At 42.8% G+C, this 12,121-nt stretch overlaps 1 protein-coding gene across 28 annotated transcripts in view; it reads left to right on the top strand.

The window, feature by feature from the left end:
- Window positions 1-12,121, top strand: part of DOCK9 (dedicator of cytokinesis 9) — a 279,307-nt gene that overhangs the window by 74,960 nt on the left and 192,226 nt on the right. The gene's annotated exons all lie outside the window — the stretch shown is intronic.

Here is a 12,121-nt window from a genome sequence, read left to right as displayed (position 1 = left end):
ACATGTGCATAATATTCTGTTGTAATGTATCTCCTAGAATTTATTTAAATACTTCTTTGTTTCCAGGCACTTAGGTTATTATACATTAAATTTATGTAGGACATCTTTACTCAAAAATCTTTCTACGGATCTTTAATATTTTCAGAGGCTAGATTCATGAACATGCACTTTACTAAGGCAAGAATGAATTTTTAAAAGTTCCTTTAAGGCATATTGTTTTATTGCTTGATGATTGATCCCATTTACATTCCAGCAGCAGTAAATATTCATTTTTTTTTTTTAAGATTTTATTAGAGAGGGAGAACATGAGTGTGTGTGTGTGTGGGGTGGGGTGGGGTGGGGACTTGGCAGAGGGGAAGGGTCAACCAGACTCCATACTGAGTGGGGAGCCCCGTGCAGGGCTCCATCTCACTACCCCAACATGACTGAAGCTGAAATCAAGAGTTGGATGTTGACCTGACTGAGCTACTCAGGCACCCCCCAGTCTTGTTTTATAAATGATTGCCACCATCATTTTTTGCCATTTTGAGAAACAAAGATACAACTTTCAAGCTCCAAATCTTTTGTCATATCTATTTCAAGTATTTCTCCATTTTGTCATTTGCCTTTTGATTATGTTCTTTATAGTACTTGTGTTACTAACAGGAGTTTAAATGTATGCGATAAGTGTTATTATCTTTTCCTGTGATTTTTCCCATTGCTTTTATGCTCAGAAATTGTTGCTTATCTCAAATCAGATATTCATCAATATTTTCTTTTGGAATTATTTACTTGTTTACTCTTTGGCTTTTTTGTCTGAGGGTCCTGTCACCTGTTTTTATAAACAAAGTTTTATTGGCATAGCCACACTTATTTGTTCATATGGATGACTGTTTTCACAGTAGCATGGTTGAGTAGTTGTGGCAGAAACCTGTAATATTTAGTAGCTGCCTTAAAATATTTATTAGCGGGCCCTTTATAGTTTACTGACCTCTGCGTTAGTTACTCTAGAGTATATTCAGTTATATAGTTGAGGACCTAATTTGATTCCCTCCTTACCCCCAACACTCATTTTTCCCAGTCCTGTTTGTTTAATTCATTCATTCCTTACTCACTGATTTGTGATACTGTCTTTATTATATTTTATGTTGCTTTACATACAGCCTTTATTTTGGTACCACTCTATGTCCATATAATTCAGTTGCAATTTAGTAAAAATTAGAAGTGAGGACATTTAGAGAGAGAAACACGAATTCTACCTTTTTAAGGTAGAATAAATAGGCTATCCTCCATAAGTTGTTGAATTAAGTAGTCTTATAAACATGTTTTGGTAAAGATTCACTCAGACTGCAGAGCTAAGGGTTAAGGTTTGAATGTAGTTAAGTATTTTTGTCATTTTGTTTCCTTGTGAACGAGTCTGTTCATAAAGCAGATCAGGCTTGTCTTTGTAAGGACTCTCTGGTGCATTTTGATGAAAGATGAATTCCAGTGTGGCAGCTGCATCCTCAAGTAACCTTGATTTGAATCTACATATTTTCTTTTTCCGGTCTTTGCTAACAAAAGGAGTCCCAGCAAAATATAAGCAGAGGTACTACTAGAATCTCCAAACCAAGTGTGTTCCTGTCTACAGGAAATACATTTGTATCTTAATAGATGGAGAGTAGGTTCCAGCTTTCCTGTTCCATGTTATGTGAATTCTAAAGATAGTTTTCCTCCTTACCCTCATTTTCTGTATGTGCAGAGGTGTGGGTATGGGTGTGTCTATGTGGGATGTATGTGTGCCTGTGTGTTTGTTTATGTGTGTGTGTATTTTTTATTGTTACCTCAGTCCTGGAATATTGGATAAAGGAGTACTTTTTTCAGATGTCAATGAACAATCAAAGCCTTTATCTTAGGATGCATTTCAATAAACATCTGTTTCTCTGCCAAGGAAACACCCGTATCCTAGGGACTGAGGTAGATGTGACCTGTGAACCTAAGCAGAGGGAGGATGTGGAGCTAGGAGCTGCTTGATAGGTTTTTTTCTTCTCTCTGGAGTAGATTCTGTCTCTACAGAGTCTCTGTGATGAGAGTTTGCTTACAGAATGCTAAGATGTAGACTTGGTGGCAGTCCTGTAGGCTACATAGTTGTGCCTTATGCACTTTTGGTATTCCTTGTATGTTTTCTAGACTGATGAAATAGACAACAGCATCATCGAAGAATCAGTCTTACAAATTACTGTTACTTCTCTCTCTATTGTTGAAGAGCAGTCAGAAAGAACTCTGAAACCTTTTCTTTTTTTTTTTTTTTTTTAATTTTTATTTATTCATGATAGGCACACAGTGAGAGAGAGAGAGGCAGAGACACAGGCAGAGGGAGAAGCAGGCTCCATGCACCGGGAGCCTGACGTGGGATTTGATCCCGGATCTCCAGGATCGCGCCCTGGGCCAAAGGCAGGCGCCAAACCGCTGCGCCACCCAGGGATCCCTCTGAAACCTTTTCTTTGTTTTTTTTCCCTAGAACTATAGAAAGAACTATTTCCTCTACTCACAACACTTCTGAAAACAAATGTGTGGGTTTCCCCTGTCCCCCTCACATTAAATGATTTGGGCACTAACTACCTAGAGTGAGTATAGACTCCAGAGGTTGAGGGCTCAGTCCCACAACGTTGCCCCCATTTCAGATGTTGGTCTGAAGTCCCAGTTTGTCACCTGTGCATCTGATTCACCAGCTGTAAATCTGGGGTTCCTGTGACCCCTTCCTTGGGTTTGATAATTTGCTTAGAAATCCTCACAGAGCTCAGGAAAATACTGGTTAATTATAAAGGATATAATTCAGAAACAGTCAAATGGAGGTGATGCATAGGACAATGTATGGGCAAGGGATGTGGGGCTTCCATATCCTCTCTAGGCACATCACACTCTTGGACCCTCCATGTGTTCACTGACCCAGAAGGTCTCAGAACTCCTTCATTTAGGGAATTTATGGAGGCACCATTATGTGGGCATGATTGGTCATTGGTTAATGAACTCCATCTCCTGCCTTCTCCCCTTCCTCAGGTCGGGGGGCTGATCTGGAAGGTCCAACCTTTTTATTTTTTTTAAGGTCCAACCTTTTAATCGCTTGGTTGGTTCCTCTGGCAGCCAGCCAGCCTCCTGGAGTCACCTTGTTAGCTTTTTAGAAGCTTTGTACCAGAAACAGGGGCAGAGACCAAATATATATTTATTATGTTACACCTCCTCTTCTTTTCTTTAATTTTCAAATATTCATTGGATGCCTCCTAATACAATCTGTGCTCTCAGCCAGTTGGAGTTCCAGAGCAGGATACAAACTGTCATGGGAATGAGCATAGCTATCATAAGAAAATCTGAGGCACTCCTAGCTCACCTTTGGGACAGAGTCAGGTGGAGGTGATGTCTAACCCGAGTTTTGAAGGAAGAGAAGAATGTACTAGGTGAAAGGGTAGGAGAGGGACATTTCTGCCAAGGAAGCAAAGACCGAGGGAAGGAGAGCTGAGGCCTCCTTTGCTGCTAGTAATTAATTCCACAAGGCTGGAGATGGCTTATGGAGCCAGAGGACAATTGTGGGAATACATTGGTGACCCCTGGGCTAGAGAGGTAAGCAGGGATGAGATTCTGGTGGGGCTTTTGGAATTTTATTCCGATGTTAGAGGGGAGCCATTTATTGAAAGTTTTAGACAAGAAAAGACATGGTCAGATTGATGTTTTAGCAAGATCACTCAGACTGCAGAGTGAATGATGGGATGGAGAAAGAGCGGTCTGAAGATGGGACCACTGAGGAGGGGGTCCTTGCAGCAGAGTAACAGGTGATGTTGGCCTCATTAAGATAGATGGTGGTAGAGATAGAGAAAAGTGTCTGGATTTAAAAGAAAGTTAAATCTAGAAGAGAGAGTGAGTCCGGGGAAGGGGTCAAGAGTGTTCAAATGTTTGCCTTGGGCACCTCTGGGCCATCTACTGAGTGGGGAACCATGTTGAGGAAATGAGTTTGAGGGAGTTGGGATGGAGAGGAGGATTTTGGTTTGACGTGTCCTTAGTGTGAGGTTAGATATGTCAGAATGGAGTCATCTTTAGATCAGGGGGCCATGACTACCGAGGCTATAGGTAGAATTGTGGGTTCCAGCAGGGTAAGGATGGCATGGGAATGGATGGGGTCTCCTGGTGAGAGTGCCCTGGGAAGTACAAAGGAAAAGGAGCTGGACTACCTGTCTGGAGTTGAGTGGTCAGGGGGCATGGAGGATAGCCTGTTTGCATTTGGAAACAAGTATAGCCAGGGCTTGAAGAGTTTTGCCTTCTCAGCACAACAGACTTTCATTTTTTTTTTTTTTTTAAAGATTTTGTTTATTTATTCATGAGAGAGAGAGAGAGAGAGAGAGGCAGAGACACAGGCAGAGGGAGAAACATGCTCCAAGTAGGGAGCCCAATGTGGGGTTCTATCTCCGGACTCCAGGATCATATCCTGGGCCAAAGGCAGGTGCTAAACCACTGAGCCAGGGCTCAAATTAAGTATCAAATTAAATTTCAAATTAACTGTCCTTTTTGCTCTTTGGAAGGGGCTTCTACAGTGGAGTGAGGAAACAGTGGATCACTGATTAAAGCCATCCTGCTTTACCTCCTCCCTTCCCCCTCTTCCATCAGAACAGCTGACACCGGAGTCTTCCCTCATTATCATGCACTCCTCTAAGCTCTTTTTGTCTATTTACTTATTTAATCCCTAGGACAACCCAAGAGGTAGATACTCTCCTTACCTTTATTTTATAGATGCGGAAATGGAGGATCCAAGAGGAAGGTAAATATTGTCTAAAGTCATAGTGAGCAGCACAGCCAGGATTCAGACCATTTAGTTCAGAGCCCTGTGCTCCTCACTGTGATACCCTAGAGACCTGCCTTTCAGTATAACAAACATAACCCTTAAGGTGAAGTCGTGATGGGATGTAGAAAAGTGCTCAGAAATGAATGAACCCCACAGTGGTGGAAGAGCGAGAAAAAGATGAGACAAAGATGAACTGGGAGCCCAGTCTAGCTTGGGAGACATTAGTAGAAAAAAGGACTGATTTTCATAAGAGATCAAGGGTGTTGTGGACCGGTGACCAGGGGCGATCGGGAAGGATTGGAGAGAAGGTGGCATCTGAGCTGGGTTTGAAAGATGAACACAAACCCTGAAGGGGCTAGGGTATAGGCATGCCTGGGGTGGATCTGCATCAATCAGAAGGGAAGAGTGAGTGTGCAGGGAAGGAAGAGAAGCTCAGAGCTGTGTGTGGGATGAGGTGGCCAGTTCCTGAAGAGCTGCTTTGTGTGCCCAGCACCCCATGTTCCAGTCTGGAAGCCTGTGGAGCCACTGCAGGATATTTTAGGCCATCCTCGTGTCAGAGTGGGCTCAGAGTCAGAAAGGAAGAGAAAGGAGGCAGGGGGACTAGGGGTGAAAGCTCTGAGCTTCCAAGCAAACCCTCTCTGATTGAGGGGATGGGGGGAAACAGTTAGACTGGATCAATGTTTTATAGAGCTAGAATTTGCTTGACTGTTGCATGCTGGAAGTGGGTGAGGGAGCAGGAATAACAACACCCGGTCTTCTGACTTGGGAGGTGGTGATGCCATGAATCAAATGCAGGCACCCCAGGGGCGGGGAGAGGTCTCAGTGCAGCTGGTGTGAGAGCAGAGGAAGGAGAGATGATCAGCAGTTCACTTTGGGTCTTGCTGAGTTTCGAATGCCCAAGGAACCTTCAGGTCAGAGACAGATCCAGCTTTGGGAGGACCCTGAAACATTTACAACATAGAGCCCCTCTTTCAGAAAACTAACAGAAAATTACAAATACCAAGTTAGGTGCAGGACCTTGGGTGGGGCCTCTGCCTGCTAGAAGGGGTCCTGAAGCTTAAGCCTTGTTAACTTCTGGTGAGCCTACTCCTGCATCCTGGCAGATGTCTGAGGTCTCCTTCCCTGTCCCTGACTTCCCAGATGTCAGGAAGTCCCCAGGTTCTTCTCTCTGAGCCGTAGGCTGGTCGTCATCTTGTTAAGACTGTTAGAGCTAATTAAAATTAATCCAGGCGTTATCTCCATGTGGTGTCTAGGAGACCCCTGCTGCACCTTTTGACTTCCTGCTTTCACTGTCTTCCTATCACACAAAAGAAACAGAAAAAGCCACAAAGTGCTTTTATGGGTCAAGGGGTTGGGTTTATTATCCCTATCCGGGACCAAAAGAGGATAACAATATGAAAATATATTCTACTTGGATTATCAACAGGAACTGGAAGCCGTGTAGACAGTGAACTGTTAACATGTCCAGCTTTTCCTGTGAAGAAAGAGTTCTGGGGAAGTATTTTACCTGTAGCCTCTTAGAATAAAACCTTTTTTTTTTTTTTTTTTAAATAAAACCTTTTAAACCAGCTTTATGTGGTTTCCTAACAGGGATTATTAAGTGGTTTCATAATAGCTGGCAAATGTAAGGCATAAGACAGCACATAATTCTCCCAATAATACTTACAAAATGAGTTTTGTAGCATTAAGATGGCAGTGGAGAACAGAACTCTAGAATCATTGTTTAGTCTGTGTCTTTGATAACTCCAGCTGAAAAGCCTTTCCTTGCAGGGAGGTGGTTGCCGACACTGCCAAAGACTAGGTTATGTTTGGGCAAAATGGTGTCCGCCCTTCTCCTGCTGTGTGTGGCCTGTGAAACCCCCACTACGGCCTTTATCCTTGGGGTGGCCACCTGCCTTCCCTAACCTTCACTGTTCCAGAATCCACTCCCACTTCCTTTTTCTGTTATTCCCTGTGTGTGAATGATCTCAGCTAGATGTTGGGCTCTTATCTGATTAAAACATTCACACATAGTATAAATAGCTGGCAATTATATCTGCCAGAGGGTATTTGCACTTCAGAGGGGAGTTTGCTAACTAAGGGTAGCACTGAAGGTGATGATGGAAGATTTGGGAGCAGCTTGTCATTTATTTCCAAACTGTGGAGTTAATGGGATTTGGATGCCAGTGAGTCTCTGAGTTTGGGTTTTGTTTTGATTATAGAAGGAGAATACTTTTACCTCATTTTTCTTTCTTTTCCAAGCAGGGGAGTTTTCTCTGTATGGTTATCTAGAGCAAATTTCAAATGTTTAATTGGGGGAGGCCTGAGATTTTTAGTGAGGGCCTTTTTTTGGTGTGTCTTGCCACCTGCCAGCCATCCAAGTTACTCTCCCAAGCTCCCAGAAAGATGAGCTTGGGCATCCAGCACCTCACTTTGGAAAGATTGGTTCCTGCTCTTGTGTGCTGAAAAGATCTGCAGATTGCATTACGGGGCCCCAAATCATGGGGCCTTGTAAAGAAAGAGCACTAAGAGATTTTCTCATTCGAATCTGTCACCTGCTCGCACTCTGAGTCTGTGTTTAGAACCAAGTGCTGCGTCTTGAGAAGGACATTTCAGGGCAGGAGAAAATCCAGAGAAGGACTATTAAAAGGCCTAGTGCATATTTATAAAAAAAGTCGGTAGGTAGAAGCCTCTTCTATGTGTGTTCCCTCCCAGAGCATTAAGGTCAGACCAGGGCATCCTGCTTTTATAAATCTGATTTGAGGAGTCCAGTGGGATGGGGATCAAAGACATGAAGAGCCCTGAACGTTTTAGCCACGCTTGGAAAGTGGTCATCCTTGTCTTATTTTTGTTTTCTCTTTTCTACTTACTGGAGTAGGATTTTACCGGTGCTTCTTTGCCAAATTGATACACGCAGCCACGTCTGGGAACTTTGGTGCAAAGAGTTAATGCTGAATTTGTTTTCCCTTTTTGGCCTTAGAATTCAATCACCTTTTAGAATGAGCTATTGTGGAAGAGAAGGATGCAGCCTGGCGCCCAAATCCTACTCTTGTGAACGGTGTTTTAAAACAACAGATGCATGGTTATCAAAAATGCTGGGCATCGTCCAAAGGAAGAGCAGTCAGTAATGCTCTTAATTTTGAAAACAGGGATTCCTGGGTGGCTCAGCGGTTTGGCGCCTGCCTTAGGCCCAGGGCGTGATCCTGGGGTCCCGGGATGGAGTCCCACATCGGGCTCCCTGCATGGAGCCTGCTTCTCCCTCTGCCTGTGTTTGTGCATCTCTCTCTCTCTCTCTCTCTGTGTCTCTCATGAATAAATAAAATCTTAAAAAATTTTTTTTTGAAAACAACTTCTAGTTGCATCAGAACATTCAAACCTTTTTCATTCTTTATAATTCTAGTTGCTCTCTGTTAAAGGAATGTAAAAAAATGTAAAGAAAAACGTTGAGGATAAGCTTTAATACTGCTTGATGTTGTCTGAACTGCAACCCCTGACATGTAGGACTTGGCTGGGCCCAGGCAATTAGAGAATTCGGGAGAAAGCCACACAGTCTTGAAACAAGCAAGAGAGTTTATCGTGTAAGAATTCCTTCTATTGGGAAATGAATTTTTAAAAACTCTTAAAGCTATTTTTGCTTTTCTTATTAAAAAATGTTGTTTTGTTATCTTCTCTTTGGCCACCTTCTAGCATATGTGTGTGTTTATATGTGTGTTCATAAGCTGCTCCTACAGATTCTGTTCCAGGGCACATACCCACCCTCTGAGTCTGTTAACAAAATTAATGAGTTGGAGAGATTGTTGAAGGAACTCAGGGAACTGCCACGTTAGATTTTCAGAGTACTTAGGCCACTTATTTACAAAATAAACAATGTTTGAACTTCTGATTGCAAACTTTGAGTTTGGATTAGGTCTTCTTATCACAAAAGTAAAAGGGGGAGTTGATGCATATCTTTCTTTGACTTCCTATCTACCCTGTTATCTGTAGTTAGATGATTTATATCACAAAACTGTGATTCTAAGGTTTCCTCCCTTCTTCCTTCCTTCTCCCCCTTCACCCTCCAGGGACATTGTGGCTGACTTTCCCCATCACCCCCTCACCCTGTGTTTGGGATTATAAACTGATTTTAATAAGAGCCCTAAAGATGGATCTGGCTGCTTCGATCCATAAGCAAATATGGATGACTTTGGATTGTTCAACATGAAGGCCAGCCTGCCCCATCTCAGAGAGTAGACTGAATGATCTAGAGGAGCTGTGAGTTTTCGTGGATTATTAGCAGCTGGGGAACTTCCCTTTAGAGAGTGTTGTTTCTGTATTGGGTATGAGAGAGATTTGGGAAGAGCCCACTTGGGAGGGGGTTAGGAGGCCGCTCTAGAAGGAGGCAGTGCTGACCAAGACCATGCTCCCTGAATCACACATCTCCTTCTTTATGGATTTTACCAAGTTTCTTGGGTTGGAAATTCTGAAATATTTTGGCAGCTTCGCTTGGGACTCTGCCTGCGTGATTCAGATGGAAACCGAGGCCAGGAGTGCTGTAAGTGCATTTGAGGTTAAAAAGGACCTTCAGGCTCTCATCACATAATTGGTGACAGACTTTTTCCATTTGTCTGTCTGCCAGGACAAATGATCAGCCCTTCATTGATACCCTGAGCGGGGAAGCACATTGAAACCATGAAGGTGGGTGGTTCCTACCTTTACGGTCTCCTGCTTCAGTTAGTGAGATGAGACTTGTATGCAGGGGTGTGTGCATGCCCCGGCCTTGTTACACCCTATGTGGCTTTTCTCTGTGATGCACCCCCTCACCCTTGCCCTGTTCTTTCACCATCCATCCAGGTCTCGTGTTAGCCGTTTTCATCTGTGTCTCACTCACAGAGGGCCTACTATGTGCAAAGGAGAAATAGAGTTTGTCAGGGTGGGCACATCCAGGGTGTTTCTGGTGTGTAGCATACCTTGGAAAAGTAGACTAGCCTCTGCCTCACAGTCTGAGAAACTCCTTGGGGCTTTTGCAAAGAGGATTGTGGGGATTTAGCAGGGCTTTATTGTGTTGGCAGAGCGTAGGCTGGGGAGATACCACACCTAGGCAGAGCAAGCTCCTCCCTGTGAGGTTAGAAAGTAGTATGTTTCTTACATGGAAGTGTTTTCTGTGATATAACAAAGATACACAAAATCTGGGGTATTCCTGACCACTCAGAACTTTACATTCCATCCTGATGAGTTGTGAATCAAAAAAGCACAGAGAAAGGAAAGTGCATTCCCAGGAAGAAACCCTAGAAGCTGAGCATGGTAAACCATGCAAAATAGTCTAAGGACAGAGAGGTGGCCCTATGGATGGAGTGTTGAGAGGGTGATGGAGGATGTTGGAGGAGTGGAGGATGCCTTTGTAACAAGTCGGGAGCATAGAATCATCTATGGAGGGCCTCAGCTAAGTGAGTTTGCTGTCTTGTTCTCTAAGATGTGTGGCATCCTCAGTGACATGGGCAGAACTTTCCTCCCTCCAGTTTGAACAGGTATATTCTAGAGTAAGTGCTCCATATGGGCCTCTTTTTCTGTTCAGAGATTGTAGAAAGGGGAACACACATCTTTTTTTGTTTTCTTTCTGTTAAGCCATCTGAGAAATGGGTACAAATTGCGCTTAGCACAGATGGAGTCTCTGGGTTTCAGGAAACTCAAACTCATTTTTTTTTTTTTTTTTTTTTTTTTGTGGAATGCTTGTGCTGTTAGCTTTACCATTGGTAGAACAGTTTATTTCCAAGTTATTATTATGATAAAATGTAAAAAAATTACCTTGGAAATTAGGCAGTGTGGTCACAGTCATTCTTCTGTAACACAACAGCCTGTGACCAGAGTGGACAGAGTTTGACCTGCCTGCTTAATGAGTCACCCTTTCCTCTTGTGGATTTGTATTAGATTATTTCTTCCAGGTCAGAAATTCTTTGGTTTTGAAATAGATTGTTGGAAGATAGATCGATCAATCAAAGCATGGTCCAGTTGGAGTACGGGGTAGAAATAGATGAAAAGTTAAGTAGATAGGTAATGTTAGTCTTGATCTCAACTCAGGATAACTTTAGAAAGTTTAAGTCAGCTATTGGTGAATTGCTATCTGTACTCAGGATCTGGAAAAAGATGTGTGATTACTGTCATAGTAGTTTTGGTTTGCACCATGGATACAGTGTGTGTGTGTATTAGGGGTGGTGGTGGTGGTGGTGGTGATTATTAGTATCACCTGTGTTGCTCAGGGCTGCGTCCTGGAGGAGCATCTTCTTAGGTGATGTCATTCACTTTGATTGTTTTAACTACCATCTGCTGATTCATGGTCTCCCACCATATCAGCATTTGAGTAGTTGCCATGCATTTATGGCCACGGGACATTTTCTGCTTAAAACCCTTTAATGGCTTCCCATTTAGCTCAGGCTAAAACACAAAATCCTTAATACATCTATCAGTGTATCTGCACTCTGCCCACCTTACCAGGTTCAGCATGTGCTGTTCTTCCCTGGACCTCTGCACTAAAACTGAGTGGTTTTTCAGCTCCCCAAAAGGGGGCAAGTTCTTTTGTGCCCCAGAACCTTTGCATATACTTTCACCCCCAACTCATACCAATTCAGCCATCCTTTATTTGAGTTCACTCATCCTTCTAGCCACAGTTTAGGAATATCTTCCTTAGAGAAGGCTCTTTGGACCCCAGGTTGGTTAAGCACCTTCCTCTTTTCTTCTAGTGTAATTTTGTTGCTAGTTGCTTTCTGGATGATTCCATAGTGAGCTCTGGGTATGCTTGTAGAAACTGTGGGCAGTCAACAGGTCCCCTGATCTCCTTCCCAGCCTACTTGGTGGCATATATGATGAACCCCTGTAATGTACTCACTTAAAACAGTACTCTGGCATTAGCTTTATATGAATGAATGCTGTTAATAGAATGTCTGTAGATAAAGGTCCCCCTGGGAAAAGATGTTTCTGTCATGGTTGGACTTGGTGACATGCACATTGACCCCCATGGTGGATAATCATTATCCATCTAGTAGATAGATTTCTAACAGCATGGTTCAGATTCTAGTGACTTTTTTTTCTATGCATACATTTCTTTAGAACACCCTAGGTTATTTACACAATTTCCTCATTGTAAATTGGTAGTAATCGTACCTAAGTTCTATGGTTTATTACTTAATTATTATGTAAATTGAACAGAAACACGTTCATATTGTTGGGCATCTAGAATGTACTATTCTAAAGTAATAATTAAATATTTTTGACACAAAGAATCAGTTACTGTGTATGACGTCTGGATTTTTGCAAAGCATGTTCTTTGTTTTTTTCCACAAGTCATGCAAAAGAAGGTATGGAGAGAACAGTGAAAAGGAA

The sequence above is a fragment of the Canis lupus genome, chromosome 22 (assembly GCF_003254725.2).
Source record: "Canis lupus dingo isolate Sandy chromosome 22, ASM325472v2, whole genome shotgun sequence".
Lineage (NCBI taxonomy): Eukaryota > Metazoa > Chordata > Mammalia > Carnivora > Canidae > Canis > Canis lupus.
The sequence above is the reverse complement of the archived record's forward strand: the minus strand, read 5'-3'. Positions and strand labels throughout refer to the sequence as shown.